Here is a 13,564-nt window from a genome sequence, read left to right as displayed (position 1 = left end):
TGTACTGAATACAGAAACAGTAACTCAAGAGAGGCCAAAGCAGCTTTGCTCTTACTCCAGCCACTGGGAGATCAGCTCTCAGGAAGCTGGAGAATGGTTTCCCACATCATTTGAACAGGTATTACAGGATGGCTCATTGACCGCTGTCACTTCAGGGAGGAACAGCTGCCAGCAGGGCCACCTCAGAACCCTTTGTGTGAGGAGGTGGTGAAGGGGGAGCCTCTGGGTAAATACAGAGACATGACAGAAAAATGGGAGGGCTATGTGAAGGAGGACAGCAGTTTGGTAATTTACAGGAGGAAAAAGATAGAAGAACAGAGAAGAAGTTGGAGACAATTAAAGATGTGTGGGACTGGGAGGGCTACTAATGCAGGGCTGTGCTCTAAGGCTGTTCTCGGGTTTTGAGACCAAAAAAAGGACATAACTTTCAGAGAACATCCATGCAGAGCTGGAGCTCATAAAGACTCAAAGGAGCCAATTGCTCTGTAAATAAAATACCAACATGGTGACTAGAATAAGCAATGGATGCAAAGAGTAACTTAAGTGTTTCTCTGCTAAGCCCTGAAAGAGCCACTTTCACAATTTAGTGACAGTGAAAAAGGGCTGGAAACAACAATCTGAGATGTGCTGGGGAGGTGGGCTTAATCCCCAGGTGCACTGAAATGCAGCAGACCTTCGCTGTGCAGGAACTTCAGAGCTAGCCAGGCTGGCGTAACATCAAGTTTTTATAGACTGCTGTAAAGGGAAAAGAGTTTTGGTCCTGAGTTGTAACTGCTAGTGAGAATAGCAGACGCGTGTTCCAGTATAGGGAGCATCTCCCTCCAAAAAAAGGGAGAGTTTTCCTGGACAAATCCAGAAAAAATTCAGACTTCTATTTTTTTTTTTTCAAAGGGAAAAAAAGCGAGGTTCCTCTTTCAGAAGCTCACAGATCAGATCCCCCTGTGCTACAGTGATGGGACTCCCACGCTGGCCTGGACCCAGCCATGAGTCCCAGTGGACCAATGGAAAGTGGTGGGGCAAGCCAGCTGGACACACACCTCTTCAGCTCTACCCTTTGAGCCCTCTTTGTTTTTATGGCGTTGTCACTCCCTGTTTCTATTGCAAATTTTTTAAACTATATTTCAGATCCCACCTCTGTTATTAATACCCTCTCAACTCTTGTTTTTTCCTGAAAGAAAAATATCTTTATTGAAAGAATGTAGCAAAAACTGAGAGAAATAAAACAGAGTGCATGAATTACATTACGCCTGAAAAAACACTCCCTTAGCGAACAGTTCCCTTCCTTCCCTGGCTTTAACCTCAGACTCTTGCCAGATGTTCCTGTTTGTTGCAGGGTGTCTGATACTGGGTTTGGGATTTCTCCAAAGCGGGAGGGGAGAGTGTAAGCTGAAAGTAGGATGGGTGGCCTGATGGCATCCAAATACGGTCAACTATCACCATTAAATCTTGTTCGAGGTTTGGCCTCCACTTCTGTAGGCTGCACCCCATTTAAGTCTGAGAGATGTGATACACAGATGAGGAAGACAAATCCAGTAGACAGACTGAAGATGAGCCAGTATGTTTAAGCCAGCACAACATATGGACTCTCACATCTCTCAGCCTAGGAAATATTGTTCCCCACAGATTTCTTCTAGGTTTGCCCAGACCAAGTGAACATCCCAGCCAGTGAGACTTTCCCCATCATTCCCTCTGGATTATGTTATAACCATATATCTCTTGCTGCCAAGATCTTTTTCCCATTATCCTCTATGATAAGAATTGGTTTCATACTCAACAGTTCTGCCCTTCCCAATGCATACAACTCACAGAAACATGTAGACTGTTTGATCGTATGGTCCTATCCCCCCACAAGCCACAAGGCTTAGTGAAATCATGAAGTATCTTTGAAAACTTGAGTCGGGTCCTCTGCAGTTCTTCCTTCATTGCTTTGAATTTCCCATCTGCAGCCAACATCAGGTGAGGTTTGAGGTGAGACACCCGGGAATACATTCACACTGCTTTTCCAAGATGAAAACTGAATCCTAATTGATGAAGAACCTGAACAATTTATTTCAGCATTGGGAAATTGGAGTAATATGGATTTCTCCTTCAACCCAACAGAGAAACTAACTTATTAATCTACACCTCTTACTTTAGAAAGAATATGAGCAGAAATTAATACCTTTTGGTGGCAGTCACAGCCCGATGCCTGTAACTAAAATGTAAAACTGGCCAGTAATTATCTCACTTGCAGCTTTATTTTCCAGGTATGATCACGAAGATGAGCCTGCAAAGCCGCTAGATTTCTCTGCCAAGGTAATCATCTATTTTCTTTGCTGTCCCTTCACCTAACAAAGAATCCATTTTAGCAGATAAAATGCAGTTTGACCTGTCATGTATCTATGACAAGCAACCTCTAGGAATCAGAAACACTATTTTTTAAATGTGTCTTATTTGTATAAAAGTTTGCAGCCTTAGGATTTTCACTTCCTATAAGGTTCTTCTGCAGGCACTCAAACTCACCCCTCAGGACACTTCTCATATGTGGATTTCCATCTACCTTCTCACCTGGCCGCTGTGACTGATAGATAAAATCAACAGTGAAGTGTGGAGATGACGGAGAGGATGAGTTAATATGAATGCTATGTTCTTTGTTTGCATCATCCCCTGTTATTGCTGCTGAGCCAGAAGCAGTCCCTGTGGCTGAGGTATTCGATTTCAGAAACCATTCTGCCTGCTCTGTCTTTAAGCAATACGGAGTGGGCCCAGCATTCACCCACCTGTCAGACTGGTGCGGTGTTGTGGAGGAAGGACAAGGAATATCAACCACTAAGAGAGAAGAATAGTCTTCCCAATCCCGATGCCACATAGTTCTCACCCTGCTGGAGATGTCCCTAGCTCTACCTTTCCAGGACTCAGCAGGAGGGTGACGGGACGCTTCCCACTCAGCATAAAACTTAACCCAGGGGCAGCTTCAAAGGGAAGCAGGCTTTCAGGATTTCCTCTGTGACAGTGGGCAGGCATACCAGCATTTCCTCCACTTCCAGTTTTGCTTTTCCCCCTGCTCTCTCTGCTCCATGTTCTCTACTCTTAAATGCGTATCTTAGGCTGAGTGTGGCCCACAGTTGCACAGCATCAGGGGGACTGACAGCCCTGCACTCCCACCAAAGAAAATCTGCTCCAGCAGCACAGCTGAAGTTGTCCCAAGCCAGGGAAACCAGCAGGCGCTGTAGAAGGAAGGGGTTTTCTTCCTCTTTAGTGCAGCATGCAATATAACATGATAGATGTGTGATTTCTGAAGCAGGTTGCCGTTAGTGAATTTCCATAACTTGCACAGCATCGAGGGCTGCGGGTAGCGGTGCGCTCACACCCATATTTTCCTAAAACTTCAGCCCGAAGAGCTTCATCGTTTCCTTAAAAGTGAGTAGGTTAGTGAAATGAGCCACCATTGCGAGTATCAGGTTTTGGGCAGCTGGCATGCAGGCAAGCCTCGCCTCAGCCTCGCCTGGATAATCATAACCAGAGACCCAGGGGAAAAAAGGGAGCAAGAAATTGCTAATCCATTTGCAATCTCACCTACCCAGACCAAGGTTGCACTTAATCATGTACACTCCGCATTTCATTTATATTTAAGAGCACACATTCTCTTCCTAGTCTGTGCATAGGCATGAAGCATACTGCTGGTAGCATCGGGAGCACAAAAAGTTAAATGACATTGAAAAAAAGCAACCAAACAGAAGAAACACTCCAACAAAATATAAATGGATATATTTGTGAGAGTTTAGTAAGTTAAATGCAGGACCATAACTTTGCAAGAGCACAACTCTGAAGCAAAATGACTTATTTAGTCTTTACAGATTTTTTTTTTTAACCAAGTTTCTATGAAACTATAGCAACGAAGATTAAAGTGAAGATTTGGAATGATGTTGGAATTATTCACAAGGGAAAAAACAATAATCTCTGTTTTTGGTTGACAGAATGTAAGATTAAAGCTAAATAGAGAGAAATATTTCTAAAAATTTTAGGCAATTTAATCGCCCTAAACCCTGTGAAAGGTAGACATTTACAACTATTTTTTTTTTCAGGAAATTGCATCCTTCATTTTTAAAAAAAATCTGTCTAGTAACTTTCTGATAAGAAAGTTATGTGCATAATTGTCCAAATCTGTAACCCTTCTCTTAGAAGACAATATTTCACGGAAGCCCTAGTACAGCCAATTTCTAATGGAATCACATGTACGCCAGCAAAAATCTGTATTTTCCTGAATGGTCTCTCTATTGCATTCCCTTCTTCAAATGCATTTCAAGAAGTCAGAATAGGAAAGTAGAAACAGGTACAACTTACCTTCACACTCAAGTAGATGATACAGGATTTTTCAGGGAAAGCAACATGCTCCGTTTGGGTAGTGTAAGAGTTGCAAATTCTAGCCAACAGGTAAATGTTGATGATTCAAAATCCTTTAAAACAAATCTAAATGCTGCGATGACAAATAATGTACTTCATGAAAACTTATTTGAAGCTTGATACTCTTGTATGGAGTTTTGTAACTGTCTGTCTCAGCTAAATAAGCTCCCACTCCTTTCCTCGGCCACTTGCCAGCTTTTCTAATTTAAAGCAACTGTGAGCTTGCTGTAAAACTCCTGCTGGAAAGAGCTCAGTGTATACCATGGAGCAAGGAGCAAGCATGTGCTCCAGATTGAAGCGATATGAGAGAGTCCTAGCAGGTCCTGGGGCATAGCCTCCCTGAGGTAACGTTAAATCATCTTTGGAAAGCATGATAGGCTAAGTTGTCTCCTTCTCAGTAAAGACACAGAGAAGAGGAAAAAATCATGCTGCTTCTGGCATGTAGTCCCCTCAGCGTGGGATTTGGGAGGAGCAGCATCTGCCTCAAAGTGGAGGAAGAATCAACTGCCTCAAATACATAAAGTTCTCAGAACCCCCAAAGGAAGCCGGTTCCAAAATTGGCCAGAAGATTCCCCTAATGCTTTTAGAGGCATTAGTCCTTTGTATGAGGCTTTGAGGGGAGACCCAGGGCTTTCTCCTGTGCTTTCTCTGCTAGTGCAGTGCGGGGTGTCCCTCTCATGGGCTGGTTGGAACAACCAAGCTGAGATCATGGCTGAGCACAACCCCAAACTTCTTGATTTTGAAGAGTTTCAAGCTTGTGATTTTGGATAGTTTCAAAAGCCACTAATGACAATGGTCCTATTTTCTGAGACACTGCCAAGCTTTGAATAAGAGAGGCATGGTTTTCAAAGGCACCTGCTTACTGGGGATGGCTCTGTTCTGCTTTGCTCAAATTAAGATACTGGAGCATGCAAAATGTTGTTCACACAGGAGAGTTGCCTCTGCTCATGCTGAATTCCTCCTTTTTGCAAGGAATTTATTTCATCCAGTCATGGTGGACACACGTGGTGTACATTTCTTAATTGACAGAAAAGGTTGCCTTTCGTAAATATGAGTTTTCTCTGCAGAGAAGCTAAAAGCAAGCAAACAAAAAGCCAAATTATAAAACTCATGGCAATTGGGGAAATTAGTACGATAACAAACTTTTATTTAAAAGTGAGGGTCCTGAAAAGCTTGCCTCAGACTGTGCCCCACGTCACTCAGTGCTTTTTGAAATACATCCAACTGACCTGCGGATGCTGTGGTGACATGAGCTTTATGGTAGTTGTTATTAAGTTCTTATTATCTTCTTGCAAAACTAATGTAATTAGAATATTAGATTGAAGCATTAGACTGAAATTTTCAAAGGTGTTTGATGCCTTTAAAAGAGGAAATCAATCTTCAATGACAAAACAAGTCAATGTCAAAATGCTACTTGTGAACTGGCTATAAAAGACCTTGTTCATTTGAACGTTCTAATTTACATGACACTTTTTTTTCCTAGTGGAGTTTCACTTCAGTACAAAGTGGTAATAACCGGGATATAGAAGACTCTGCTACAAAATCATACAGTACTGTGAGAACTCCAGTATGCGATTTTACAAGTCTCAATTTTTCCCCAAAGTATTAGCTATCAGAATATTTTTGTTTTGCTTTGTGGATCTGCCGGTGAACTTGGTTGCAGGTTGGCAACAGTGAAAGTACAAACACCATTCTATCATGTCACTTAAAATGATTTCTGTATCTTAATTTTCACTTAGTGGTCAGGCATTAGGCATATGCTTTCTGATACTGACACCTCTGGAAACTTGCATCTGCACTTGTGGGAGTAAAAGAGAACTTTAAAATATCATCCAGAGGGTGTTGCCCTAATTTTCTCAGTTGACCTCTTTCTGTCCCTCTGCCTAGAGAAGCATGAGATGGTGCTTCCTTTTCCTATGAGTCTTTCTTGTGGAAGCAAAGGATGTTGCCCCGTCACATGGGAAAAAAACATTTTTTTCTGGTGGTCTATGGAGAAAACGGGCAAGAATTATAAACCTGGGCTCTGCCACTGAATCCTGGCTGGATTTGCATTGAGTCTTCCTCACTTCCATTTACTTATCTGCGTCATAAGAATGTGACTAAGGAACAAATGGCCATTGGTGAAATGATAAGTAATATTAATCACAGTAATTTTATAGCAGCAATAATTAAACACAAATATTTCTTCTGAACTGTTAATGGTTTATGCCCTCTGAGGCTACCTGAACAGTTTTCTGTGGTCCACAACACAAAGTTAAAGCACCAGCTGGCAGTTCAGCTCTTATGTTACAAGGAAGGAAGCTTAAAGGGGAAGATGAGGTTAAAGCTTTGTCAGAGGGAAAGTGAGGTGAGCTCCAATATAACAAGTCTTAGAAGGAAGGAGTGGAATCCTTTTCATTTGCTTACTGGGTTTTCTAGATCAGAGGCAGGAGGAGGCAAGATTAAAAGTAGAGAAGAAACTGAAAAGCGCTCTGCAAGCCTTGGAAATTCAACAGAAAACAGCTTCAATTTTTTTTTTTTTTTTGAAGAAAGATTATATTTTTATAGGGTTGCTCATTGGTGCATTTTTAAACCCTCTAAAGTTACAATTCTAGGCAATTATGTCACATTTTAGCAGTTCACCAGAACTTTGATTTTCTTGCTTTTGGCTTTGTCTGGACACAGCTGTGGTAGGATTGAGCTGCTGGGCCACAGCAGCAGAACCGGGAACTGATACTTGGCATTCAGGACCTCCAGGTACAATGTAGCAACCAACAGAGGAGTTAGGAAATCCAGGAATCATTTATCTTGGAGAAATTTCAAAGGGAAAGAAAATACCTGTGTGTGCAAGTCTTCATATGGTGCTGTATGCGTGGACATCTGTTGCATAACGGATTATTGCATCTTGAGCACAAAAACTATGAATCCATTTAATAGATGCATAAGAGTCAATGTGCTCTAAGTCAATGTACTCTAGCTGTCACACTCTTGACAAAAAAACTTTAACCGTCTCATGTGGCAAGCAGCTGAGACTTTTTTTCTGTTGACATCTTTAAGTTCTTACCTGACCAAAGTGTTTTAAGATTCAGCAGGTTCTAATAAGTATCAAGGGTATTTCCAACACAAGTATCTGAAGTAGGCATCAAACAAAATCCTTCATCTGCAGTGAACTTCTAAGAAGTTGATTTGCTGGCAGGAAGGAATTATGACTTTGTGGCATTAAAAACAGAAGTATCCTTTGATGCTGGGATTTGGGATTTTCATGTGTAACAGCTGAATGCGTTTACATCCAGACAATACTCAGTTCAATCGCCAGTATGTGAATGTAACTGCTCAGGATTCACCTTGCTTCATTACTGAGAGAATGAGCAGCTTTATATGGCATGGTGCACTCCTGGGGGTCACAAAGCTGCTAAAAGCCGGAGGCTGGATTCTCCCCTCATACAGAATGGTGTGAATGAAGACTGGCTTCATCCAGGTAAACAGAAATATGTCATTGTCCAGTGGTCCTAAATGAGAAGAAAAATCAGTTTTTAAAAGGAAATGTGATGTCAAAACACATGAAAGTTTTTGCTTAGTTTGGTTGGTTGGGGATTTTTTTCTGGTTTTTTGTTTGGGGTTTCGTTTTTTTTATAGCAAGATCTTGGCATTTACAGCTTGGCCAGTAGAAGAGCTCATAAGATATTCCCAGGATGACAACAAAGAAATAGCTAAGAAAGAGATCGGTGTGAAAACTTCAGTAAATTTAGGAATTAAGGAAACAGAATAGGGAGAGATGAGCAGCCTACTTTAAAGGGATGCTACTCTTGTGACACCCAGTTGGTGCACTTGTCTGGAGATGCTCAACAAGTGAATGGCTGCAGGATGGGACACATCAATGATGAACAGCTCATGTCCAAAAGGCTGTGCAGCTGCTGGGGCCACACACCTCAGAGAGGTGTCTGGGTACCAATGGATTAACTCCACATGCATTTTTTATTTATAAGAGATGCAAAGTGCAGTTCCAACAGGGCCTGTGACTTTTCAAATCAATATAATTAATTCTAAACCTAAATTTGCTAGAAAACACTGTCCAAATCTCATTCACCCAACGAATCTACCTGACTAAAGACACCTCTGCTCTGCACCTTCATTCAACATTAGTCACCAATGTAAAATTCGCCTGCAGATTTTAAATCTTGTCTGCTTGGAACAGCTTGGGACAAATCTGCTATACTTATTGTTTTGAAATTGAACGCAATTTGTGACAAGGAGTACAGCACATTACATTTCTCACCCTCCAGTGAGTCAGTGTTAGGGCTTGGAATCTTCATGGGACAGAGCATGGCAACTCCATTGCCTCCACTAGACATTGGCAATTAAAATTTTAGTGGGAGTTTCATTTCACCTGATGAGTTGGGGGTCATCTCCTGCTGTTTTTTCCCCTCCCTTTTCCTTCAACAACACACTTTTCCAGCAGGAGTCTGAAACACCACAGCTCAGACTGCAAAGATGTTGTGATGCCTCAGGCCATCACGGGGAATCCAGTGAGATTTACAGCACTTCTGAAATGAGTGAGGGCTGTTGTAAGCTGACAATAGCTGCAAAAAGCTTGTCTAAATCTTCCATCTTGTTTTCTCTCGGTTAGTCTGTTTTCACAAATCAGACAGAGTGACCATTTTACCGAATGCAGACCAAAGTGCCTCTTCTCCAAAAGCTGGACATTGGTGTCTCTCAGAAAGTATTAAGTTAGTATCACTGGGCACGGGTCCTTCCCCAAAGTTAAAAAAACAAGGTCTACCTCCACATTACCTTGAGTGGGAGTTAGAACCTCACGTGGGCTGAGGTGAAGCCCCTTCACATGTTGTAGAGACACTTCACTAAATACCCAGGTTTTTATTTCTTCCAAATCCGCACAAAAGTTCTATGATGGAAACACACAAAAAAAATTCCACATCTGTCAGTTCACAACACAGGATTATTGTCTTTGACTCATAGATGGCTGTATAGATGTACCCTTCAGAGACACCACAGCTTCCTCACCATGACGTCTCAGCTTATGACTCTCCTTTGTTTTGGAAAAGAAAGAAAATAAGCTGCCAGTTTATTTTCTACTTGTATTAGCTAGATGGAGTGAAAACATGCTTGGTATTCAAGAGAGTGTAATAATATAATGGATTACATTTATTTCTCTTCTGCCAAGTGCAGTCAAGTAAAGATAAGTCTGAAGATATTGGAGACCCTAATAAAATTAGCACAAATACTGATTTGGGAGGATTGAGAAGCCAAATATTTCCTCTGAGCATTCTGAACAGTTTGCCTTCCATAGGTGCATTGATTTCGTATGGGTCAGAAGGCAAGCTCTGCTGGCCCCAGGGTTCCAGTAGCTGGGCACCTCTGCCGTTACACTTTGCAGCACTCGGTGTCCTCCTCAGTGGTCTGCTGAGGCCAGTGAAGTTCCTACAACCCTACTGCTACTGCCATGCTGTGGGTAGGAGTCCCCCAGCACTAACCACTGAAATATTAAATATTAAGCTTTACCTTAGTTAAGACAATGTAGACCTGTTGGCATTGGAGACCACGAAGAGAGACCATGGCAGCAGCAGTACACCAGCCTCCCAAGCTCCTTCAGCTTTGCTGTATCCAATGTACAGGATATGTTAGGGTATGTTAGAAAGGTCATGTTTCTGCAAAACCCTTATAAAGAAGAAAGCTGTAGCCAACACAAAGAATAACGTTTCCATGCTTGCACACATCAGTCCTAACTTACTTCAGATGTTGACACAAATCTATTCAGCATCATACATACAAACTACTTTTGTTCTTTTCTATGAGGGCCTATGATTTCTGAAAGAAAAGCCTCCTATTTCATTATGTTGGCCCACAACATCAGAGGCAGATGTTGGTGGTATGGCAGTAGAGGTCAAACCTCGCCACTGTTAAATTTGTTCCTGTGCGACAGAGGGCAGCAGAGGGCCTATGATAACATAGCATGTGACGTGGGAGTGTGTATGAAACAAAGGGGTGTAACTGGATTCCTCCATGAGTTAAAAATTGCACCTATTGATATTGACATTAATCAACACTGCTGAATGTTTACAGAGACCAAACAAAGGGTGTCAGCAGAGCGACGTGGTGGGTGGTGTGTTCCAGCAGAGGCAACAGTGGCGGTGGGTCCCCTCTGCTGGGGCAGATTTACGCCACAGTGGAATGCAGGGTCTTGTTTATCACAGGTGAAAATGAACAGCCAATGGCAGTGACTGTGTTGAAAAATAGTAGTTTGTAGCTGAGCTACTCTATCAAATAGAGTTATTGTGCTCCTTGTCTCTGTTGTATTTTCCGTAGGAATATGAGGTAAATAGGTGACATTACTTCCGGAGTGACCTACATATTTCAACAGGATAGGGCAGGAAAGGACTATCATCATGTCTCACACTCCACAGGGCTAGGCATGAAGAAAGTGCTATCAACTTGAACTACTTCTAGTTTCCTTGTTTTGTTTGTTCAAAGAAAGAGAAAGTTATCTGATAGATTATGATTGGTTTATCCGGAAGCAGCCCTCAATGCTAGCTGTGTGCTTCGTCCTTGCACGTTCTGCAGTTGATGGGTTTGGCCATCCATCTTCCCCACTTGCTGAAACCCTCACTTAGCAAAGAAAGGCCAACAGCCAAGCCCGCCTGAAAAATGTGGTGCAAAAGGAATCAATTAAGAACAGGGTATATTTCATTGTAATTCCCATAGACATTGAGGATTATGCAGAAATTGAAAAGTTGCCTGAGGTGCCTGGACTTCACAGCTGCTGACAAATTGCAACTCTATTACAACATTTTGATAAATCTTTTAGGGGAAAAAAAATCTTATGTGATCCCATCAGCCTGGTACAAAGCAGTTAACATTCCTATTTCTCACACTGATCTAACTTCTACTGTTGGTCTCTCTGGTTTCTTTCTGACAATCTTGCCAACTCCTTTAACTTAACAACTAAAACCAAACTCCATATTTTCCTTGCCTACTTTCCTGTAACCTATTACTTTTGACTATTCCTTCCTCGGTTTTTCCCAGGAATGTGAAGCAGGGAAAAAATAAGTTAGAGATGAACAAGCCAATACAGAGTTTGGAGTTTAATCACAGCTTTCAGACAAGGTTGTCCAGAGGATGCCCACTGCTGTGCCCATGTACATCTTCAGATTTGCCTTCCTGCTAGTTATGGCAAGCAGTCATCCCTCTGCCTGCCTCTCATGAAGGGCTCATCCCCATGTGTCCTGGGTTAGCCAAAACTTTCCCTCCAAACCGGTGACACCATGAGTGTTCAGGGCATGCCACTTTTCCAGCCCCAGACTCCTGAACAAATACAAGAGTGAGTGTCTATATTCATTTTAACACTAACGTTGCTGGTGCTAGGAACAGCAGCCCTAGAAGCACAGGTGGAAAAGAATATCTGCCTTTCCGAATAAGGGCCCTAGTCACAAGGCTAAAGAGCAACAAAAGCTGCCATTTTCTCACTAACCCTTGGATTCACACCTCTTCCTCTGCAGCGAGGTACAGCTTCAGCAGAGGGGTAGAGGGTGTCCTTTGGGCAGAGAAGCCCATAGCCTGGCAGGCAGGATACCCTCTTGAACAGTAGGAAGTCTAGACTTGAACTCCCTCGGGCTCGGTGTAGCTCTCCACCCACATATAAAACTTGCCTGGACAAATGCAATTTATAAAAGACTATTGAGCTCTGTGATGTGGAGGGAGGCATCTATTCTAATCACATTTTACAAGGATAGAGTTCTTCAAAATAAAGAACGTGCAGAGAACATCACAAACCTCTCAAGACTGGGGTTTATGAACCTTTCAAGCACTACCGGCCTGTAGCCATCCACGCTATATTCTTTACGGCGAGCCCGCCAGCTGGAGCCAGGACGAATCACCCAAACGCCAATGTGGTGTGCAGTGAGACCCGTTTATTGTTTACAATGCTTCTCTATTTATAGACTCTTGTCCACTCGACTAACTACATGGTGATTGGATAGTGACTCTGTTACACAGACAGCACACATCTCTTGAAGCACTATAATTGGATAAAAGGGGTTAGCCCCCACGTGGTTACTGTTTTGGTTAGAGTTAATCAAACAAGGCTAGTTAGAGATATAATTTCCCACACGATAATACTGCAGCTGGGTTTGGCTGCTGCGTTCCCAGAGAAGGTTTCATCTGTTTCTCATAGTTCTAATTTCTGCTAGAAAGATACACCAACATGGCCTTGAGCATAGGTGAGAAAACTCACTGTAAGAGAAATTCAAACACCGAACAAGTGAATTTTTAAGTGTACACACATGATGGTCATGCTGAAATGTTGGCAGTCCTGTCCAGACAGAAATATGGCATTTGGATGAGTTTCAGCCCAGTTACCCAGTCTCCAAACTCATGATTAAGTTCTAGCAATTAGTTACTATAATAAAAAGGTATACCTTAAATAAAGATAGGAATTGTACTGAATTCGTGCAATGCATAACCAGAAAGACAAAAGCATTGAAAAATACACATTTGCTTTATATGGTGAGAGTGGTTTGTATGAATGGAGAAACTGAAGTCCTGTACCTGAAGAAGGACAGTTTTTCTACATAATTCAGAACCTACCCAACATAGCCCTTGATCCGTGCATCTCTCAGGCAGAAAGGGCAGCTGCCGAGCACAGCTCAGGGTTCACACCACAAGACAGTCAGCCAGACAGTCTTTAGAGCTGTCTTCATAACCAAGCAAATATCAGCCTCGCACACGAAGCACCATATGGTTCTCCCTGACTGCACATACAGCTGACTCGGGTTTGAAGAAAACATTATCTGCACCCTTTTGCAAATGATTCGAGTGTTACCCCAGGATGAAATGGCAATTGCTCAAGAAAACCAAACACTACATATGGATACACATGTATATTAATTTCTGCTGTTCCTTCTCTGGCTGGCTGATAGACTGTCCTTCCGGCTGCTAAGCTGCTGTCGGAGGGTGGTATGTCTTTTTAAAAATGCTCTTCAATTTAATGGAAAGTGGATTCTTTTGACTGTTAGTTGACACCATCCCCCAAAGCTAAGGTGAAACAAAAGCAGGGAGGTTGAAGCTCAATTAAAGACGGCACCGTGGTACAGCAGTGGAGCAGGACACAGCCTGCATTACCAGCGGAAACCTAACTATGAGGACTCGGCATCGAAAATAATCACTTAAGCTCAGCCACTTTGGAAAG

At 42.4% G+C, this 13,564-nt stretch overlaps 1 protein-coding gene across 1 annotated transcript in view; it reads right to left on the bottom strand.

The window, feature by feature from the left end:
* The window catches only part of C1QTNF7 (C1q and tumor necrosis factor related protein 7), a 50,403-nt gene extending 45,855 nt beyond the window's left edge, over window positions 1–4,548 (bottom strand). Inside the window, exon 1 of the mRNA XM_010143217.1 lies at window positions 4,324–4,548. The gene's annotated coding sequence lies outside the window, so the exon portion shown is untranslated. The remainder of the gene's footprint in view (window positions 1–4,323) is intronic.
* Window positions 4,549–13,564: the final 9,016 nt, after the last annotated feature.

The sequence above is a fragment of the Buceros rhinoceros genome, unplaced genomic scaffold (assembly GCF_000710305.1).
Source record: "Buceros rhinoceros silvestris isolate BGI_N320 unplaced genomic scaffold, ASM71030v1 scaffold10079, whole genome shotgun sequence".
NCBI lineage: Eukaryota > Metazoa > Chordata > Aves > Bucerotiformes > Bucerotidae > Buceros > Buceros rhinoceros.
Note: the sequence above shows the minus strand (reverse complement) of the source record. Positions and strands in the feature narration are given on the sequence as shown.